Source organism: Acanthaster planci, linkage group LG15 (genome assembly GCF_054643075.1).
Source record: "Acanthaster planci isolate LZ-2023a linkage group LG15, COTS_SCS, whole genome shotgun sequence".
Classification (NCBI taxonomy): Eukaryota; Metazoa; Echinodermata; class Asteroidea; order Valvatida; family Acanthasteridae; genus Acanthaster; species Acanthaster planci.
Genome location: NC_141791.1, coordinates 2485702 through 2506867, shown reverse-complemented (window position 1 = coordinate 2506867; position 21166 = coordinate 2485702). Strand labels below are relative to the sequence as shown.

The 21166-nt window shown below is 43.3% G+C and overlaps 1 protein-coding gene across 3 annotated transcripts in view; it reads left to right on the top strand.

Annotated features, from left to right (window-relative positions):
- The window catches only part of LOC110974602 (four and a half LIM domains protein 3-like), a 130097-nt gene that overhangs the window by 3006 nt on the left and 105925 nt on the right, over nt 1-21166 (top strand). The gene's annotated exons all lie outside the window — the stretch shown is intronic.

Here is a 21166-nt window from a genome sequence, read left to right as displayed (position 1 = left end):
ATGACGTGTGTTACGCTATTTACAGTGTCGTTTATGGGCATTTCGGGTAAATCTAACAATCTCATTTGTGGGCTGTGAAAAACAGAAGGTCCGTCAGACTGGAATTACTGAATAATTTTCAGTACCAGTAATGACATAGAATGTTGTTAACTGAGTGACATGTAACTTTGAGTGAAATGTATCAAACGGTGAAGTGTCACATACATGTAGTGTGTTTTTGTACACATGGCAACCTTCTTAACAGAAATCTTGTGAGACGTCTGTAGCGTCCAGCTATTGTGATAAAGTTAAGCGAAGAACAGCAACTTCTGTCATTCAGGGTCTCGTTTTGGGACAGCGAACGGACAAGGAAGAGAATAGAGAATCTGGTTATTGCTTGGGAGGGGGACAAACCCATCTTTTGTATGTGGGTGATTCCAGAAATTAGGGGTCCATTTTGTGTGTGTCCCTGTCACATCTGACATATGAGTTTGTAAGTTCAGGACACATTTTCCAATTTCCAAGAGTGATGAATTAATGCAAATTACCTGCCAAGGAAATAGTAGCAGTTTGAAATCATTTTGGTGATATTTCCATGTCATGTAAGAAAGGTCAGATGTAACAGAACACAGATATGTCACACTTTTGGACCCCTAATTTCTGGAATTACCCACATGTACATAGGAATCGAAAAAGCCTTTGTTGCAGTGACGTTGGTTGGAGTTGAACCAGGGGCTACTTTAGTGCAAAGACGCACTCAAAAATGACTAATGCATACTTCTAAATTACCCCATCACTCCTAGCGCCATGCGTAGAAGTGTTGCCTTTTAAAAAGAGAGATGGCATGTATTTGGACAACTACAAATAGTGTATGTATACACATCTTGCTTGGACGCCAAGGTTGGGTCATGCCATCAAAGTTTAGTATTCCCACTATTCTGGTAACTGCCTTGTTGGTAATTAAATATAAAAAAGGCAAGTTTGTGAGTTGCATGTACTATCGGTTCAAGTTTGTGTTCCATCTCCATTCGCTTTGCATTTCCAGTGGGCAATGGACGACGCAAACTTTCTTGCGACCAGATTTCTACTCCCAGTTTGAATGTGTCAGTCAGTAGAGGCATAATTGCCAATGATACCTTCGAAATCTAACACATCTGAGCACGACCACAATTGCTGCCAAACCTGAACAATCTCCGGCTCCGTAGCTCCCCCCCCCCATTTTTTTAATCCACTCCATAACAACTGCTAAGAGCCCCTCTTCCTCTCTCTCCACCCCTCCTGGCTAGCAATCGGCGGTGCGGTGCTCTCGCCGGGAGCAATATCTGCACGGTAAGAGGATTATTACAGCCCAGGCTGTGAGATTGCTCAGAGATGCCGCCTCTCATAAACACGTGTAGTCGCTGGATCTCTTCACTTAGGCATTCTTTACGCCTCGCAAGCTCCTTCCCTCCTTGCATCTCTGCATGCTAGCCGCTTCCCAGCTTGGGCTTGGGTTGACTGAACATGATTAATTTAGTCAAAAAAGGTGAATGTGTGTTCATTTACATGTATTCAGCTGCTTTACAAATTGCGTACGAGTCAGTTGTTTTTGTTTTTCGTAGCCGCACTCTAGGTAAGTATGTACATGTTAGCATTCATGTACTTTGATGGTTTCTTTCAGTATTTCTTACAAAAAAAACACACACACAAAAGAAAAACCACGGACAGTCTCAAAGATGCATGCATTGAAATCTTGGCCTCGTGAGAACTTCTTAACAGTGATGAGTTCTCATCTTGTGATGCTTGAGAGTTAAGAATTATGAAGCAACACGTCTTGTATTGAGACTACTAAAGCAGCCCTCTGGAATCAGTGGAATTGTACGGCTGGGAATGAGATAGGCCTACTGTGTACAGGTAGCAGTATCAAATGTCTCATTACAAGAAGGATTCTGGTGATGGGAAATTTGAAAGTATTTTTGAGTCAGTTATCGAATATATATGCTGCTGTGAACAACATTTGTAACAATCATATTTTTTTATTTTCATTTTTTATTGTTTTTTTTTTGTTTTGGCCAGTGGCACTTCTGTTGGCTTTGTCGTGCGAGTCCTTTTTGAGTTGATTAGATATGGTCGGGCTGGGAAAAAATGGGAGGATGCAGAAATTTCTCCTGGGATAGTTTTGTGGAACTGTATGAATATCAACCAACAGAACTGTCATCATGCTTGCATCAAATTTACATGTTTCCCGTGAATGCTTCAAGACTGTGAACATTTTTTTACACATACATTTGTGAGTAATCCATATGAAACAGCCTTGAGTCCACTACCATCATTCAGTTGAAATGATTAAAACCTGTCCTTGTCAACAAAACCGCTACCAAGGACTGGTCAAATACACGTACAATGTACTTGTACACAGTCAGGTTTTCCCCCCACAAACTGGCATTAATTATTAAACCTATTATTGTTACTCTGACGAACAGGAATCAAATGAAGAAGCTCTAGTCATCTCATGATTTCAGCTCTGAAGATTGCCACAAAATAATTGATGCCCCGTGGTTCTGAACAGCAGGATCAGGCATGGTTGATTTAAATTATAGTTTGATTGTTCCTTGATGCATGTTGTAAAGGTTGGGGGTGAGTTATTCTGGTAATGATTGTCATTCATATCTAACATTAAGGAGAACTTGACCTCGCTATATAGCTGGTTGGGGTTACTGTGAGTGCAAACTTGAGATTCCCATGGCAATAATAAACAGTAATGTGTGTCTGGTGAGGATAAAGTTCAGACTGAAAGGAACTGTGATAACAGCCACTCCAGTACAAACATTCACCAAGGAGTGCCCGTTGTTGACAAATTTCTGACGTCAGAGTCTGGTTTTGATTTGTGATCCTGCTTTTTGGCTTGTAATCCACCCTTTGGACCATCGTCGCTCATTCTTTCGTCAATTTTGCTGGGTTGAATACATGGGTAGTACATACATGGTAGTCAGTGCCCGACTACCATTTGTTGGCGCTGGTTTTTCGTCATTTCCTGACTACCATTTGTTGGCGCCGGTTTTTCGTCAGTGCCTGACGACCATTTGTTGGCACTGCTTTTCCATATGAAGCCTGCTAGATATCTGAACACTTTCCTCAATCCTTCAAAATCCTCCGGGCAGTTTTGGAGGATTTTGGAAGATTGAGGCTGCATGGCAAAATTGCATTGTTGTGGGTTAGACCTTGTGTTGTTCATGTTCAGCCATGCATAAATTTCTGCCCACATCATATGTGAAATCCTCCATACTGTTCCAGGATACCATTCACACGGCCTCAACATAATCAGATGAATTGCCAGAGGATTTTGAAGGATTGAGGCAGTGAGCACCCTTCCACACAGCATATTCCAGAAATATCAGAGGATGTTGGAGGACTGAGGCTGCATCCAATCTTTGTTCACAGGGGCAGTTTGAATGATTGAGGGTGTATCCCAGCTAGAAGAGCCTAGATGGTTAGAGCTGATACCCCTCTCTTTCTTCTGAGTAGGCCTGGAAGCATATGATGTGATGATGTTTTGAGCGCCCCCGTGCCTCATTGCTTCAGTAGATGATCCCCCCCGCTTAAAATTGTAGACTACTGGTACATGTACGTGTACGTCACCAAGATGACATTCTTACCACGGAGATTCAAGCAACTGAACATTTCACGAGGTTGATGAATTTTTGGAGGAATCCTCTGAAAAAGCTAACTGAAAAATGTACACACACATGGAGGTCTAGTGTGAGAAAAAGTTTATGGTCAAGCTTGGTGTTTACATGTGTCGGTGGGATTAATGGCTCATGAAGCCTTTTGACCAACCAGATGACCAACCAGATCACTATTAAATTGATTTCTTGCAGCTAATTCCATGAACCGATGGCAGTACATTAGTACGATTTCATAATTACATATTGTGAAGTTTAATCTCCAAAACCAAATTCACCTCATGTAAAAGTTGATGAACGAAAGGATTCCTCCCTGACTGTAACAAGATTCTTGATAAGAAAATCTTCCTGATGGATTAATCCATCTCTGTAACCTTTATAATTTGAATTTAGGAGGAGAATCCTGTTACTTCTTGTTGCCTCACTGAGCAGTGAGCAATTTCAAGTAAAACCAGCTGTCTCTTCTAAAACAGAATTAATTAGAGGGCGTTTTTCCTTCTGAAGGACTGGCTGATTTGCTTAAGTAGGGCAAATTATAGTGTCAACCTTGGTTGTCGACCCAAAGCCTTTTTAGCAAAAATTAATACCATTTAAGGAGCCGTCCAGGAGTATTTTTTTTCCTCCGTGAACTTCCACTTACAGTTTATTGACCGTCTTTATGAAAGCCCCGACTGTCGCCATGAACGACCCTTTCCCCGATAATTTGGCCATCTAATGGAGGGAGATCTGAGTCATCTTCAGGGGGGACTAGCGTATCGTTGGTCCCCCAAAGCCACTTTTCGGAATTGGCTGAAAATGAAGGTTACCCTTTTGGAGTTGCTGTTGGCAGAGGAATTCATTAGACATTTGTAGCTCTTACCTTCAGGGTACCTTGAGAGAAAAACAGCCTGGACTGCCGATTATTGATGACTGCTTACCCAAGGTTCGACCGCTTGGATGGATGCAGACAAAGGTGAAAGTGAGTAGGTGATAGCTGTTTTAATGTGGCTACAGCAGGGTCCCCATTTGCAGAGAGTGCACTGAACTCCAAGTGACCAGACCATCATTTCAGACCACAAAGTGCCCATGGCAAAGTTATGTGAATTCATGTCCTTCGGAATGTGTTGCAATCTGTGTAGAGTGTCACTGGATTATGAAATTCCTCCAGTGACAGAGAATGAGCAGACAAAATGGCCAAAGTGTGGCTGGAGTTGACCTGTGCCTTCACATTTTGGGGAAACATTCCTCTTCGTTGGATGCGCTTTTCAAGAGTTTTTACCTCTCACCAAGTTTACACGTAGTTGACTGTTCACACAGTAGTTAACTTCTACCCCCTGAATTCATCATTCCTTGATGCGTATTCCTGAAAGATTTATAGAACATAACTGTGTGGAAAATTAAGGTTAATAAAGAAATGTAGGACCAGAAACGAGCTTGGATATTCTGACCTGCATGCCAGGAAAACCGTTCCTCGTCTGTAACATCTGTCAAACAAATCACTACAATCTCTCCCCCCCCCCAGCCCTGGAATCAAATTCGTAGTCGGTCCTCCTTGGCTAATCAGAACTGTGGTATCTATTTCCCCATCGTTGTGCAATCTCCTGGAACCTGCCGCCTTCCTCTTCCTCTCTCTCTCTTTTCTCAATATACCTTCCTTCTACCTGGCTAATGAGAATGCACTGAGCCGTGTCCAGAGGTGGGAGTCTGAGAGGATACATCACCGTCTGGTGACGTTAAAGGGAGCGCCCTTGCAGCCGGTGACAGTCGGCCTCTGTCCTGGCCTAGACTGACGAGCACTTGTGTAAATGGCATCAATTTGTACTTTTTGGCCATTCAAAGGCTTTTTACTTGTTAACAACATGTTCACACCTGAATGTACTGCATGGTAACACGATCAAGCATAAATTCATGCCTGCGTTACATGTACATGAGCATAACTTTAAGATTTCTTAATCAGTGTGAACAAACAACATTTTCTTTCGGTGCAGATGTACATTACATACAGTTGCAGGTTAAAACAAATGACAATTCCCACAAGGAGCACATGCCATGCTGCCTTTGACTTTGTTTCCATATTTTATATTCCCTTATCATGGAGTAACATAGGGACAGGGGTCTAGGCAGTTCAGAGTGAAGATCTTCGTCCATATCTGTACCTGTTCGAGTGTGTAAATTTCAGTTGGCTTCGTCTTTGCCCCATGGTTTTGGTTAGAGGGAGCAAATTCAGGCTTTTGAAAATGGATAGGAGATTTGAGGGCATTTACATAGAAAACATACCAAGTGTTCACGTTTGAGTCCTTTTGCAGATGTACTTTTTCAAACAGTTGTGCCATGGCTCAGTTGCAAGAGGACTGGATTTAACTTCTGAATTATGCAATTTCTGAAAAAGAAGAAGGGGTTAAATGACCCTTGCCCTCGTCTAGAGATTTTGTGGTCTAATGATTCCTGTCTGCTTGGCACTGTCCTCCAATCACCCAACTCCTTTTCCCCATCAGTGGGCAGTGCGATCTCAGGACCCCTCCCCACGTCATCTGCTCCCAAGTTTGATGAGGCGTGTACCGCTCCTACCCGTACAGTCGCAGAAACCCTCCTCACCATCGCCCCCTTCCCGCTCCCTCATCCTGCCACTGGCAGGAAGTTACTATTGGTTTGAGCCTCCCACTGCACCTGCCTAATGTGTGTGCACAAACCGAGAGGAAGACTCGACGCTGCCGACATCAGCCGGCCAACGTCTGAGTGTTACACACACACACACTCATTGAACTTTGCACTGGAAGGAAGGAAATGAACCGACATGATACCCCCTGGGGAAGAGGGGAAAAATATTATGAACGCATGATGGCCGTATATTTAGAGCACATTTAAAAAAGCACCGGTGTAGACAGTGCTATGGGCTCCCCTCCCGTGGGGAATGTTTTCCCCTTGATGTTGGCTGGCCCAAAGTGGTGTTTGGTTTACTAGTTACATGTAGGTTTGTAGGGCACCACTTTCTGGTAACCCGTAATGGACCGGGGTGTGTTCTGTGTTGTGCCGGTACTTCTGCCAGTGCAGTTTAACGTGCTTGGACCGCATAAGTGCTGCGGTGCGTCTTTGAGCATTATGGCCACGGGCTGTCTTGGCCCTTGTTCATGACACAAGCCGGCCAACATCGCACATGAATGCTGCCGAGAGCTGATTACGCGTACTTGAAGGAACAGAAATGGTAAAAGTAACACTCTAAGCCACTGTTGTCTACGCCAGTGAAAACAATTTTTGTTTGCAATGCTCACTTTTGATGGGACTGGAGCAGACATTGTGAAGGAGTCTGTTGTCACAAGTCCATGTGCACATCTATCTGAGGAGTACCTGTACACTGTGCCTTGTGCTGACGGTGTAGGTCCCTTTTAATGTCTGTTGGTTTGACCACTCTCTTAGCAGGGCAAAATCAGATGTGTTTTTATCAGACATTAGACTGTCTGTTTTATGAATTGGCAGACTTGATGAGATTGTGAGAAGTAGCCGCAGTAGGTATTTGTCGGTGTGTAAAAGTTTGCAGCTGAAAAAAAATTTGTCACACACTTTTATCGGAGGTTAACCTCTCATCATTTCCTGGCTTGATAGGAAGTCGGTGCAATTGAAAACATGTTTCAAAATATGTTTACTGGTTTCAAATTGTCTTTTTGTTCAGTCCCATCACCTATTCTTCCTGCCCAGACAAAAGGAAAAAAATACTCAAGTTTCCCCCCCGCAGCCCCAGGACATATTTGCTGTGGGTCTTGATAGTCAGGAGGTGGCAGAGGTCAGACCGCAAGCCCGGCACTTTCTGAGAAGAGGCACCAAACACATGTAGGGCCAGGAAGACAAACAGTCTAAACATGTTGCTGGTGTTTGAATTTGATTGTCACACATTCTGAGGCTGACTGGCCAATTAATGTCACCCACTCACAAGCAGTGTCCCATTTTCCTCATCCTGTCCTCCTCCCGTGTGTACACTTGTCGCACCAGTAGCAGGAAATATGCTGTAATCTTTTCTCTGTTACCATGGAAGCCGGTACTTAGCACAACACTATGTCGCTGCCGCAGCAGAGCCCAAAATGGATGAATTGCAAGCAAACACTAGCTTGTCTTTGCCAGTGGTTCACCTTTAGTTCACTTCACCAATTTTGAGAAAAAATGTGCACAGAATCTTAGCATTTGTAGCCGAGATAAGTGCACATTGTGGACAAACTACCGAAAGTGTCTGTAAAAATGTACCAGTTTTCAACTAAATGGGTTCTACTCTTAAGTTTCATTGGCTGAGAGATGCACTTAGTGTGTCTGTAACCAGCATTGTGCATTTAAGTTTGACTTCACGCACAAAAGTAGTCAGAAGGAACACGGAACTTTTCCAGCAATTTGTATCCCACGCAAGGGCATTTAAAAACATTTCCTGTCCTGAAGCCTGTGTAAGTCTGGAAAAGAAACCTTGCTTAAAATCTCGATCTGTCCCGAAAACGTGCGTGAGAGTGTTTTGAACAAGCAGGAAGAGCTGAGGCATGCCTCGTAAGAGATGCGTAACAAATATTGGCATGATGTGTCGTGTGGGACATTGTACCAGCCGAAAACCGAGCAGATGTTGTAAATATGCGGTACAGATACCCAGTGAGCGTAAGCAGTGTGTGCCGATGGACCGAACTTGATGGCCATCGTAAAAGTGAAACTGGAGCAGGTCTATTTGGGCCAGGCTGGTAATGCCAGCAATACCTTGGACTGGCTGGCCATTGAGGAACTCCACAAATCATTCTCATTTGGCACTGAGCTGGCAGTATTGGCTAAACACCCAAGACCATGAAATCTCACCTCTGGGGATCTTAGCCTTCAGAGAGGATTCTTCAACTCCGAGCTCCATTTGGACTGTCATAAAAACTCTGTGTCAGTTTCCCACAGACCTGCACAGCTGTTAGTTGTAAAAACCAGAGTGGTTGATTTGTGATGCCTGTAAACACTTAATGGACATTTTACGTAGTTACTTGGAAAATTCCCCGTGGATACTGTTTGTGAAAGTACTGCTCTTTTGCATCTTTTTCCTGTTTTTCACAAATGTGTTCTGTGTATTCCTAAGGCGTGTTTCCATTGGACTTTTTCTTTCCCGGGCACGCAGAAACTTACTGTGACCTTCCTTCGTGTCAATTTACCACGCATTCCCATTTTTACCATAACGGAACATTTATTGGCTGTGTTATGCCCAAAAAGACCAGCTGATTACATTGGGTTACGTTTTTCGTGTTGTTTTGCATAGTTTTATTTGTTTTAGCTTTCAGTATATGTACAGTGTTTCCTGTTTTAAGTTTAATCTAATATTTTATCGGGGGAGTGATTTTAGAAGGGCCTTAAGGTCTTGTTCACGACCCTTGACATGATCAGAAATTAATAATAGCAATAATGATAATAATTCTATCTGCTCAAGTACATGTAGCTCACAGTACCTGCATCTTTTTTTTTAATCATGTCATGAACGAGCAAACCCTTGACAGAATTTTGTTTATCATCAAGAACTAATCCAGTGAGCTTTTTTTTTTGTGGGAGCGGGGAAGGTTTCTTTGTGTATTCACGCAGTCTCAAATTATCAGCGGCGAGTAACAGTATCGCACATTGTTCATGGATCGTCGGCCCTTGGGGAAGACGAGCACGTGCCCAGTGTCGTGTACAGGTACACATACATGTATGTTGTGACGAACCCGATTGCACCAACCAGTGAGGGAAAGTTCCCCACACGAATGTGAACTCAACATTCCACCGTTGGCAGCAAATGGACCATTTCTGCACTTGATTCCCCCAAAGACAGATTTACGGTGTCCCCGCACCCCGTTGACCCCCACCTCACAGTAATGACGTCAGCAAGAATTATGCCATCCATTTGAGCCACTCCTGTTCTTCCCCCTTCCCCGTTCTTCCTCCCCTCCCCCCACCACCACTCTTGTTCCCCCTCTCCAACTTGCCTGGAAGCTTGTGTTATCTGCCCAGTACTGTCATCATGAATAATGCATCGAGTAGCTCGCCTCAAATTCTCTGTGCGTCTTTCTGCTTTGTAGGCCACAGTAGGGACTTCAGGTAGAGCTGTGTTCGGCCTCAGGGTACTGCGGCACCGAATGCATGCTGTTCATAGTGTGTGAGAACATTAAATTGTCACGTCTGCATGTGGTTTCACAAAGACGTGTGAAGTAACAATGGAGGTACTGTAGAGCCTGAACTGGGGAATACATGTGTGCACGTAGATGTACATGTACATGTGTATTTAGTGTGACACCTTCATGTGGTGGCGTTACAGAGCTCTGGAGAAACACGTCACGTGCACATACCAAGTAAATTGGTATAACTAGGCCGTGTCATTTTTGCGCATACATGCAGGTGCATGGTACCACTTTCCCATGTGGGCCCGAAAGATTCGAATATTCCGATAAATTCCGAAAGATGGGCAGGCTAATTGTGAAACGGCACCGCTTTAATCGTATCAACCGCTTGTCCAGTTCCCCAGGGTCATTTTAACTGGGACAACAGGAACGTGGTTTGAATGCCCCGCCGTCCTCTGCTTGAATCTCCCCTCGGAATGGTTCATTCACGCTGTTAGAAGAAATACGGCCTGTAAACGTTAGGGTCGCCGTAATCATGACTGCAAGAATGCTGCCTGTTCCTGTGTTGTCAAGAGTGGGTCGTCGGTGGGTCTACGTATATTTCAGGAATGTTCCAGCTCATTTGTGAAAATTTTGTGAGCAGGCCGCTGGAGTCATCATGATTAATGAGAGCTGTGTTCTGTTGGTAGCACTGAACTTGCACATATGGCTGGGTTTGCAAGAATACAGTCGGAGAAGGTTGGGATCGAATTTCAAACAGTAACTTACTGACAACGGAGAAAATTCTCCTCCTTTGAAGCGGGATGTGAGCTGGCCCAATTCTAAGATGGGGTCTGGAGGGGCCTGGCACCCATGGCAAGCAACTGGACCCAATTGGCAAAAACCATAAGCATCAATTGTCTGTTGCTCGTGTGATGTGACTTCCCCCCCCCCCGATATTGTGGCCCCTCCAGTGCCCGAAGCTGGCAGCGGGGCTGGATTTGGGGCCAAGGGAGCGGGAGTTGTCACTCACTATGCAGAGTAAGACGTAACTCCATGTGCACTCAAAAAAATTACGTCAGACCATTTGTTTATTTTATTTCTTCGCGTATTCTGTGCTTGTACTTATGGTATGGAAATGAATGTGAATTTTTCATTGAAAGTTTTCAACCTGACAATCAATTTGTGGAGAGCATTCAGAATTTTCTGACGGAGTTTGTTGAAGATGTTGAAGAAGATGTTGTCGAGGTGCAGCAACTCTGGCACAATATGATTTGCTTAAAGTAACTCCGCATTTGGTTTGAAATTGTGTCAATTTTGTATTTATTAGGATGGTATAAGGAAAAACTCAGGGGCTTAGCGGAGGTTCCGGGAGAGGGGGGGCTAGGTAGATGCAGCAGACCTTGCCATCCCCCTTCCTGCCATTCTCCCCGTTCTTTTTAAACAACAGCAGTTTTTTTTTTCACACAGTTATTGATCTAAAACCGTTTTTGGAATGTCGCATTTTCTCCTGGTCTGTCACATCTGAGATGCACCAACTCAAGACCTGGTTAAGGCTTAAATAGCTCCAGATTTCCGTGGAGGATTGCTTGGTCTTCAAGCACTTCACGATGATGTCTCGCTTGTTGACTCAAGAACTTAAACACATATATGTACCATTCCCGGGAAAGTGTCAAGTGGAAGAGTTTTGTCAATATTGAGACTGTTCCTCAACTCACAGGAGCCCTCGTTCCTCTCCACACAGATGGAGATCGATAAATTGTCACCCAAGACTCAAAATCAGAACTGCTCCATCTGTGAAAACTTTTGCGCCCTCCCCATCAAAAAAATTGAAAACATAGGGGGCCAAACTTGGCATACCAGTAGTGACAGACAGTCTCACAACAGGTTTGCCATTCCTCTTTTGGGCCGTTCTCCACCCAGTGTACACTAGACTCACATGTAATACAGGTGACTAGAGAGAGATCAGGAGAGGGTGTGGGTAGAAATGAAATACAAGCCCTGTGTGAAATGTATCAATGACTCGGCTACTGCCTCATTGGATGTGTATAGTGCTCTAAGTGCTGAGGTTGATTTTGTGGCACGCCGCATTTCATTATTCAAACCTACACAATATTCATTCAGTGTGGTGCAGCTGTATACCATTTTTGTGGACCATTTTGTTACAGTTCAGTGGGCAGCTGCATACCCTTCAGTACTTATTGGAAATGGCGAGTATATATGTACATAGAAAGCTGGCTTGAGAATATCCGCAGTAGGAAGAGGTAGGAAAATAGTGGATGGCAGCTGAACGTGTGCATTGTACTTCACCTCACAGCTTTCAGCGAAAAGTCGAATTGGTCTTCATTGAGATGGTTAAAATGTCGCCTCTGTTCGATTCAGCTGTGGAATTTATATCACCTGGGGCAGTTTTTTTGCCAGGGAAAAACCAAACCTTAGTGGCGTGAAAAAAATGTGTGAAACAGAGATATTTTGTGCACTCCCTGCTGAACATGTGCTGGTACGCAAGTTTATTTGAGCATGTCTGTTAGCATCAGTGGCAAATTATGCACAGCGCTCCTGCAGGCATTTTGTACAGGAAATTCAATAAAAGTTCTCATTGGAATAATTTGGTGTGAACTGACGTTTTGGTGTTGCATGTATTGAATCCTCATTGAGGAAGGAGGTCCTCTTGAAAGATGACCCGCCCCCCCATGTTGGTACTTTGTCATCACTAGTATTAGTGTTCCCTCTCCTCAAAAGAGTTAAGACCTATTTGCATATTGATCCGCTTCACACTTGCCACCCTAATGTGACTGTCTGGCCCAAAACAACCCCGTCAAAGTGTAGCTCTGACACCTGCATTGCCTCAAAAAGAGTGGAACAGGTACACTTGTCAACTATCTGGTTGCACTTTGGTTTATGAAAGCTTGTGAGTCGCTTGTTTGTCATGTGTTAATTACTTGTACTTTGCCAGCAGTGTTGTTCATCTGGTACCCAGTTCATTCAAAGTCCATTCAAAGTCTGTGAGTGCCTTTTGTGTCATGGGTAACAAGTGGTTTTTCTTACACTCTTGAATGCATGGCAGGGATTGGTTGGCAGCTGTTGTGGAGAGAAGGCATTCAGGGCATGAGCCATTCAGGAATAGAGGCAAAAAGGAGAGAACAGTTTAGGTTTTAGTTTAGCCTTGCAAAGATTGCAAACCTGTCTTTGTGCTAAATTTCATTTCTAGGTTGTCATTTGTAGAAGCAGAACTTAAACTTTGTAAAATCACTAACTCAAGAAAAAATGGTGCAAAGAATTGGAGTAAAGAATGTTTAAAATGTGAATGTAAATTGATCATATAATCAAGTGAGGTCAAACTTTCAATGAACTCAAAGTTCAGATCTGCAGATGATTTTCCCAGTACCAGAATCCCACAACTCCCCATTCTCAGAGAGTTATCTCCCATTTTGTAATTAAATGATTGCTTAAAATGATGCAATACTTTCCTTCAGTCACCAAAAATGTGAACTGCCAAATGAACTTGTATACCTTTGTAAAAGACAAAACACAAGTAGGCTTTCAGAACATGTAGCCCTCAGGCACTGAAGATTTTAACCTCTGTACGGAAACATTTTGGGTCAGAATTCTTACTCCTGAATGTTGTTCATTTGCATAATTAATATACTGTACAGTACCGCAGGTGACTACAGAACATACATGTAGGCCCTACATGTGCTTCACCTTCGTAGTATCTCACTGTACTTTTTTTACGCACCCTGCCTGCTACCACACATTCTTATACGTGTTTGGGCTGGGTGCTCTACCAAATAGTCCCCTGTCTGGCTAGGTAAAGCAAACACCTGCGATGCTCTCCAATCTGAATTGCCCATGGAGTGGGTGCCCTCACAAATGGTCCCTAAAGGAGTGAGTCACAATCAGACGCCAGTGGGAGTCCAACCTGAAAGAACGTAGGATGGAAGGGATCGCTGGTTATTTTGACAGAAGTCGGTCCCCATTCACCTGGCGGGGTTAGGGGTGATAACTGCAAGGATGGTGGGTCCTGTTACAGCATAACTCTGTCATTGTGACAACTGTCAGATCTGGGAGTGTGCATTGTGGATGTTCTAGTGTCCCAACCTGCTATCTAGATTTGTTGGAACCAGAAAGTGGGTGCCGGAGGCTACGTCTCCCATCTTTTGAAAGGCACTTGAACAACACACGTGCAGTGTACTGTACATGTACATGTACACCCTCCACCATACAGTGTATATGGATTGCTGAATAAATATAAAGTAGGTGATGTTCTTCCACCTTCACAACGTGCGATGAACTTTTGTCATTTCATCACGGAATTTGATTTTGTCTCAAATTTTTGTTAATCTCACTGAGAAATGTCAGTCCTGGGACAGCATTATTTGTGTTCTTTTCTGCATCCTCCCGACAATTTGTTTCCGTCTTTTTCTCCTCTACGTAGCCGTGTCCCAGCCCAAGACATGAGTTAACTCAAAAAAAAAGAAAGAAAAGCATTTCTATCGTGTTCCTCGGGAAAAGAATTATCTCTGGGTTTCTTCCCCAATAATTCATTTTATTCTCCCACATATCGGCAGAGCACACATCTTCTGGGACAGACCGGAAGGAAAAAAATCAATGGTAACGCAATGAAACAAGATGAAATTGAACCCACGGATCATGTATGTATCAACATTCCCACTGAAACGGTTCCGGCTGGAGATCGGCTTATTCCAAAGGTGGAATAACATAATTGGCCAAGGGACCCACAGCCAAGCAGACCATGCTTCAATGTGTTGTTTGATCACCGAGTTTCCATCTGCATCATTCGGCCAGATTGTTATCATATCACATACATGTGCATGGAAGTAGCCGATCCCAGCACAACATTCAAGTGGAGAGCAAATCACAGGTCTGGAAATCTTGTCGTAGAGCCTGCCCACGACTTTCTCAAGTGGAACCACTTACAGGCTTTTGTGGGAGAAGCCTTTGTTTACAGTCGAATGTCTGTCCATCTGTTTGAAGGAAATGAAACATTTGGACGGAGTTTGGGGAGATTGTTTACCAAGCCCAACGCTTAGAAAAATAAAAACTGTAGAGAGACATCGGTAGGTCCCCTCTCTTCCTTGGCTTCATCCAAGCCTTGGAGAGAATGATGCGGAGTGCGGCGTCGTCGTCGTCAGTGGCGGGGGACGGGGGAGAGTTAAAGATGGCCCTGGAGGTTTATATGAAACTTGCAAGGCACCGGGACTGCACAGATACACGGACAAACTGGCACATCAAAATTTAATTAGTTAGACATCAGTGGAGCGAGAAGTTAATTGGAAAATACAGTGCCTCCCCAGTCGAAATTTAATATACGCAAATCGGGGGGGGGGAGATACGGGAGGGGGATGGTTGGCGTATCCTCCGGATGTCGGCCTGTTTTCCGTGAGTGAATTAATGTTGACCCGAGACAATTTTCGCCGCACAATATAGAATTACTCTTTTATAACTTTGAAAGTACAAGCTACTGCAGTAAAATGGGAGAACTTAAGTGACAAATGGGTTATTTTTCAAAGTACACTTTCTGTGACACGATGTAATATGATGTACTGTAAAATTGTAAGGAAATATCTGCCTTAGCTGAAACTTGAGTAGCCGTTGGTACTTTTTTTTTAATCAGTTCAGCACTTTTATTTATTTTAATTGAGTCACATCAGTCGACTTTTATTTTCTCTGCTGCTTGGCCTGTTCTACAATGTACCTGCATGTACCGCTGCTCTCTTACAGTATGTTTTCCATAATTTAGTGTCATAGGAATGTACCGTTTCCATGGAAAATCGTAGCACCTGTCAAGTGGTTTGTGATGCATGTGAACTTGCTGGTGAACATCCTCTTGTGTTCAGGGGCAGAGATGCCCATTGGTCGTCAGGAGCCACTTGCTGAGCTGTCAGTCCAATATGATGGATAGCTTTGTGTGCTACCCCATGGGTGGCGGAGGTCTCGCCTCACAGATCGTGGAGTTTGGCCTCCATAAACATACATCCCCTGCAGGAAAGGAAGCGGGGAAAGGTTTATGAAAACTTTGATAAACAAAGGGCTTGTAAAAGCAATGGGGTGAATAGGTCTGCAAGCGCTACATCACCGAAGGGAATTCCTGCGCACCCGTGTATTACATTGAGGCGCTGATGCTCAGGGTTAGGGTTGTTTGAGGGACCTTTGGGTGGCAGAGCCTTGACAGGCCACTTTTGCTTCTCCAGACCCTTCTAACTCACAAAACTCCCCCTTCCAGATTGTTATGAGCCTGAATAGCTCATGGTGTAGGATGCCTAGTTCTAATTCCTTTAGCTTCTGCTGTAGCAACTCCTTGGAACCGTTGCCCCTTTTATAAAGCTTTTGGGAGACTCTAAAACCTTCCACAGTATTTTCTTTTTCTAAAAACCAGAAATGAATAACATTTTTGTCATCATTTTCAGAGAGAGAGACAAAAAAGTTCCCTTTGGAATATTCCCCACACATTGTGTATCTTCAGTCTCAAGGTTGAAACCAATTGATTATTCAATCCCACGCTGTCTGGTCGGAGCTGTTGTCTGTCGTTAACAAATCCCAAGGCTGTCGCAAAGCCTGAGACAATGGTGCCGGCAGATTAGAAGCAAAAAATCTGATACCCATTTCTCTCTGTAGGAAGCCACAACAGGGCACAGTCGCAGTAACAAGTATACATCGAGCTCAGGAACACAAGCATTACAACAGTGGCACGCGCCGGAAAAGAGCGCAGATTTCAACGGACGACCAAAGTCGGTCAATATCAAAATTCATTCGGTACCCAAGGGATGACAAAGAAATGCAGCCCTTGTTATATTTGCGATGGCATATGCCAAGCTCGAGACTGTTTGTGGTGCTGGCTTGGATTTCACCAGAATGATATTCACCCGGGTAATGTTATTTCACGGTTGATTAAAATCTGAGAGAATCCCTACCATAGGATGTTGTCTAATTGATCAGCTGTCTTGTTGTCACCATGCCTGGCACCATGTGTGCCACCCTGTCTGAGTTTTATCCCCATACTACACCTCATGTTTGGACTGAGGACAGGGGCTCAACCAGGACAATTCAAGTTCCGGGAAAACTATTTTTGTTAAGATATTACCGGTACATGTATTTTATTTTGTGTTTGTTACTTTTGTGGTGAAACCTGCTCTGAGTAGGTATACCGCTTTTTTGTATTGATTACCAAAGATGCAATTTCAAAAATTTTAAAACTATTCGCAGCGTGTTCACCAACCTTCAAGAGTAAATAATTTGAAATTCATGTGAATGGAACGATGTAATGTAGAGTATATGTATAAATTAGAACAAAGAATAAAATTAAAAATCTTCATTCTGCCACCTTTTTAATCTTTGGGGTATAGTTTACTGTGCAGGTGGACCAACGACACCAATTCAACCATCATTAAAATTTAAGTGAAATTTTGTTCTTACCAAATAACCCCAAATGTTGAAATGTATGTTTTGCCATACATGTTTATATTTGCTACAAATTCTGTGGCACACAAAACGGATATGGCACTGGCCAAACGCTTAACAATGTCTTGGTGGAGAGTAATTTAATAACATTTCTTTAAACATGGGCAAGGGCATACAGTTTGTTCTGTTTTTCCCTGTAATGGGAGTCAGTTGGACTGTGGAATTCAATTTACATGCAAAAGAGTTGACCTTCTTCAAGGTCCAGCAGCAATAATTGTTTGAAAGGTTTTATGAAACTTCAAGAGTTGATGAAGAGGCCAATCGATCAGGTTTGTTGAGGAGCGGCGGCAACAAAGATGTTCAAAAGGAGAGCGAGAGAACAAAAAAAAAAACAAGTTGGGAGACGAGACATTGTGCAAAAGAATGCATAAATTCCCTCATAGCCCTTCTCTGTGAATCAGTTTTTCTGCATCCAGTAAACTCAGCCGGTTCCCCAACATTGCCCTGTGCCAAGGAGGACATGAGTATTACACCTGCCAACATGTGGGACACTTCGCTGAAACTACACAGAATGTCGACTGCCCCATTTCTTTTCAGTGGAATGGCACCCACTCACGAGAGAGAGAGATACCTACATGTACGTCCTACTTGTACTGCCAGCACAATTTCACAGCGACAATGAACGTTTCGGTGCTCCAAATGACTCCGTGAAATTGAAGTCTTTGCCATCAGTATTGCATGGAGCCCCCAGTCCAATATGTTAGGAAAGTATACGGCACATTTAAAGGTCAAGGGTGAAAATGGTGGTGTCGTAAATCATAGCACAAGTACATACACGCACATGTAGGCCTACACCTTTCAGAGTCACAGTCTAAACTTGGCCTCAACAGACCTTTTGCCAAATGGACGATCTGCAGTTGTCTGTGAAAAAGCAATACCCTCCTACAAATTCACTCCAGTACATTTCATACGCGATGCATAGGATAATGGTATTAATTAGTATTTCTGTCAGTGTGAAATTTGTGTACATCTCCTGCACTGTTCCCCCGTTGTCCTCCATTTGCCAATTAGGCCTAATTTGATACGGCCGACCCACTCCTCTCTCCAACACCCAACCTTGGAAGTCGCCTGGATACCCTTGGATTTATGGGAAATTGTTCGGTAATGGACTCTTAATTAGCGAGAGAGGGTCATGGAGGAAACAGTGTCACTGATGGAATATGATATAGGGAGCAGCCTTGGAAAAGGGAAGGGGGGACGTTATGTACATTGATAATCCGATTTATATCATAGATTTATTTTTTTCTGTACTTTTTAGGGATTGATCGATTGGAGTTTTGACATTTGTTTTTATCTGGAAATGTTTCCTTAGGACAAGTCTGTCTGACATGAGCATAGCTGGACCGGGGGGGGGAGGTGTGCAAAGTGCCAGAATTCATTGGGATTAGATTAGAATGTAAGAACAGCATCAAAATGTTGATAAAAGTGACATTTTAATATTAAAATGTGTGGAAATCAGACAGTGACAATAATAATAATAATAATGATTTATTCATTTATGAAGCGCAAATTTCATATGGATATGTTCAAATGCGCTGTACAATGAAGACATTAAGCGTGGAACAATGAATGCATGGTTGAGCCAATGGCATACAAGGGCGCCTCAGGCAGCCGCCAAACGACCCACATTCACCAACATCAGTAAAGGGGAGACAGTAAGAAGCAGTTACAGTTTGAGACAAGCCCTACCTGAATGAAAAGTTGTATCCTAGAACCCCAGTTTCATTCTGACAGAGAGTATCAGTGACTGCAGTTGTTTGTGTACTTGTACCAGTAAAAATGTATGTATATTCATTGAAAATATCATCACAAAGTACAGCTTTCTATTTTAGGGGAGGGGGGTTGGGATTCATCAAACGTGTCATATCCCAGGCCGAAGCGTTCACGCCGTGTTTGTGTACGCTTTTGAACAGAAATGTAAGGCACTTTCCCAGTTCCAATTATGTGATTGTGGCCGGAGGTACACACCAGACGCACCACACGTATGCGGCGCCATCACGTACAGTTGTAAATTAAATCGGACAGGCGGCCCAGACAACTATTGGAATTATGGGGAACACACGTTTGGCACTGCGCAAACAGAGTGACAAAGATCACCCATAGTTGGGCAGTTATAACTTCCCTTGTTTACTTTGCCCATAATCATTGCAGTTGTTTTTTTTTTTTTCTCGAAAGACTGGCACTGTTGGACCTTTGTCCTGCAGTGCTCATGCATAGACTGTACATGTACGTTGTTGGTTGGGTAATAAATTGTAACGTGAAATAAATCAGATATTAAGTGCAGGAAGTCTAGCGGGGGAGCTACATCTGAATTATTGCTTGGCAGTACTAAAATTACAATTGCTAGTCAACATGTAGACTGGTATTAATCATTGAAGACATTTTATGGGAAGGTGGATTAGTTGGAATTTTTTTTTTGCAGGCAGTCAGTTCTTGTTGAGCGCACTCAATTGGTCTTGGCATTTACTTTATACTTGGAAAGAAAAACCGTCCTCGGCTGTCTTTGTCAGCGTCATCTTTGTCATTAAATTAAACATTGATGTCTTTGGGACCAGTGTTCCAGATGGAATGACATTTTCACATGTGTACATCATGTTTTTTTAATGGGGGGAGGGAGGCAAGGACCATGATGTACATGTACACAAGGTATTCATAATCTTGTCCATCAGTTCAGATGCTGTAGACTGGAAACTCCGGCACCTTTCTCTGTGGGCTGTACTTTTCTTCCCCTTGTAAATCTCCAGTTATTTGTCATTTCGACCACAACTCACCTGTCAACTCTGCACATCCTTACGGAGCTGACCACAGGAGCTCTCTCATCCTAGTTTCCCACCCCCCCTGCCCACTTGGGGAAACCAATAAATAGGCAAGCCTGGAGATGTGTCAACCCATTTAACAGAGCAATTTTGAAGGAGACTGGAGAGTCAGCCACTGGTTATTCCCCAGAGGCACAGAAGTGCAAGATAACAAATGGTGGTCATTTCTTTGGTTGCTGAATGCCAGGTTTCACAAAGGTCGCCTTGTTCAGTGCATGGAAGGTGCTGTAGAACCATGCTAAATCATAATAATAACCAAAAGGTTTGAAAAAGAATATGGAATATCTAGGCCATAATGTTTCTATCTAGTGGTCACTTTGGGAGGTATTGAATACTTAAGGTTAATTTTATTCAATCCTTTTCCTTTGGGAAATGAATTCAGTGTATGTCATTTTAAAAATGCCTCCCTATCATCAAATTAAATGGTTGCAAAAAGCTTTGAGAAAGTATTCTGTTTCCCAAGGAAGGCAACTCCCCATCCTGCCTCTTCATTTGCCCCAGCCTGGATAAGGGTGAAATGGCACATTCTCTGGATTTAGAGATCTCAGCGAGGCGAGAAACATCTTTGGTGCACTGTACTTTCTCCCTCTTTTATATCCACATCTGCGTCTTTGATCATTTGCCCTATGCTGTGGCACAAACCATGAAAATGCCTCGTGATTGTGCGGACACAACCTTACCCTACCCCGACCCCATTTTACCGTACATGCACGCAGCTTTTCGCTGCCTGCACTGGGAACATATCCCCCCCCCACAACATGAAGAGTCGAGGAAAGGTGGGAAAAGTGCTAATTTCCCTGGCGGCCGGGGATGTGTTAGGGGCTTCACAGGAAAACATTATTGGATCCACTGATGACAACAGCAAACAGGGCTGGGAAGATCATTTGAAATTAAAGGTTCCATTGAACCTGTGTTAGGAATGAGGCGGGATGTACACGTACGTGTTGCAGTTGTGAGACGTAGCAGAAAGTGACAACCCATCTGTGGTCATTATTTTTAAAAAGGCAAGAACTTTAAAAGTACATTATTCGTGTCAGATTCCTCCACACAGATGCATTCACTGACCGTGTATCCTCCTAAATTGAACTAACATAAATCCTATCCATCATTTGTCAGAGGCATTTTACTTCTTTTAAATTCATCATTGGAGTAATCACTCAAGATCAAGAGATGGGTTTTT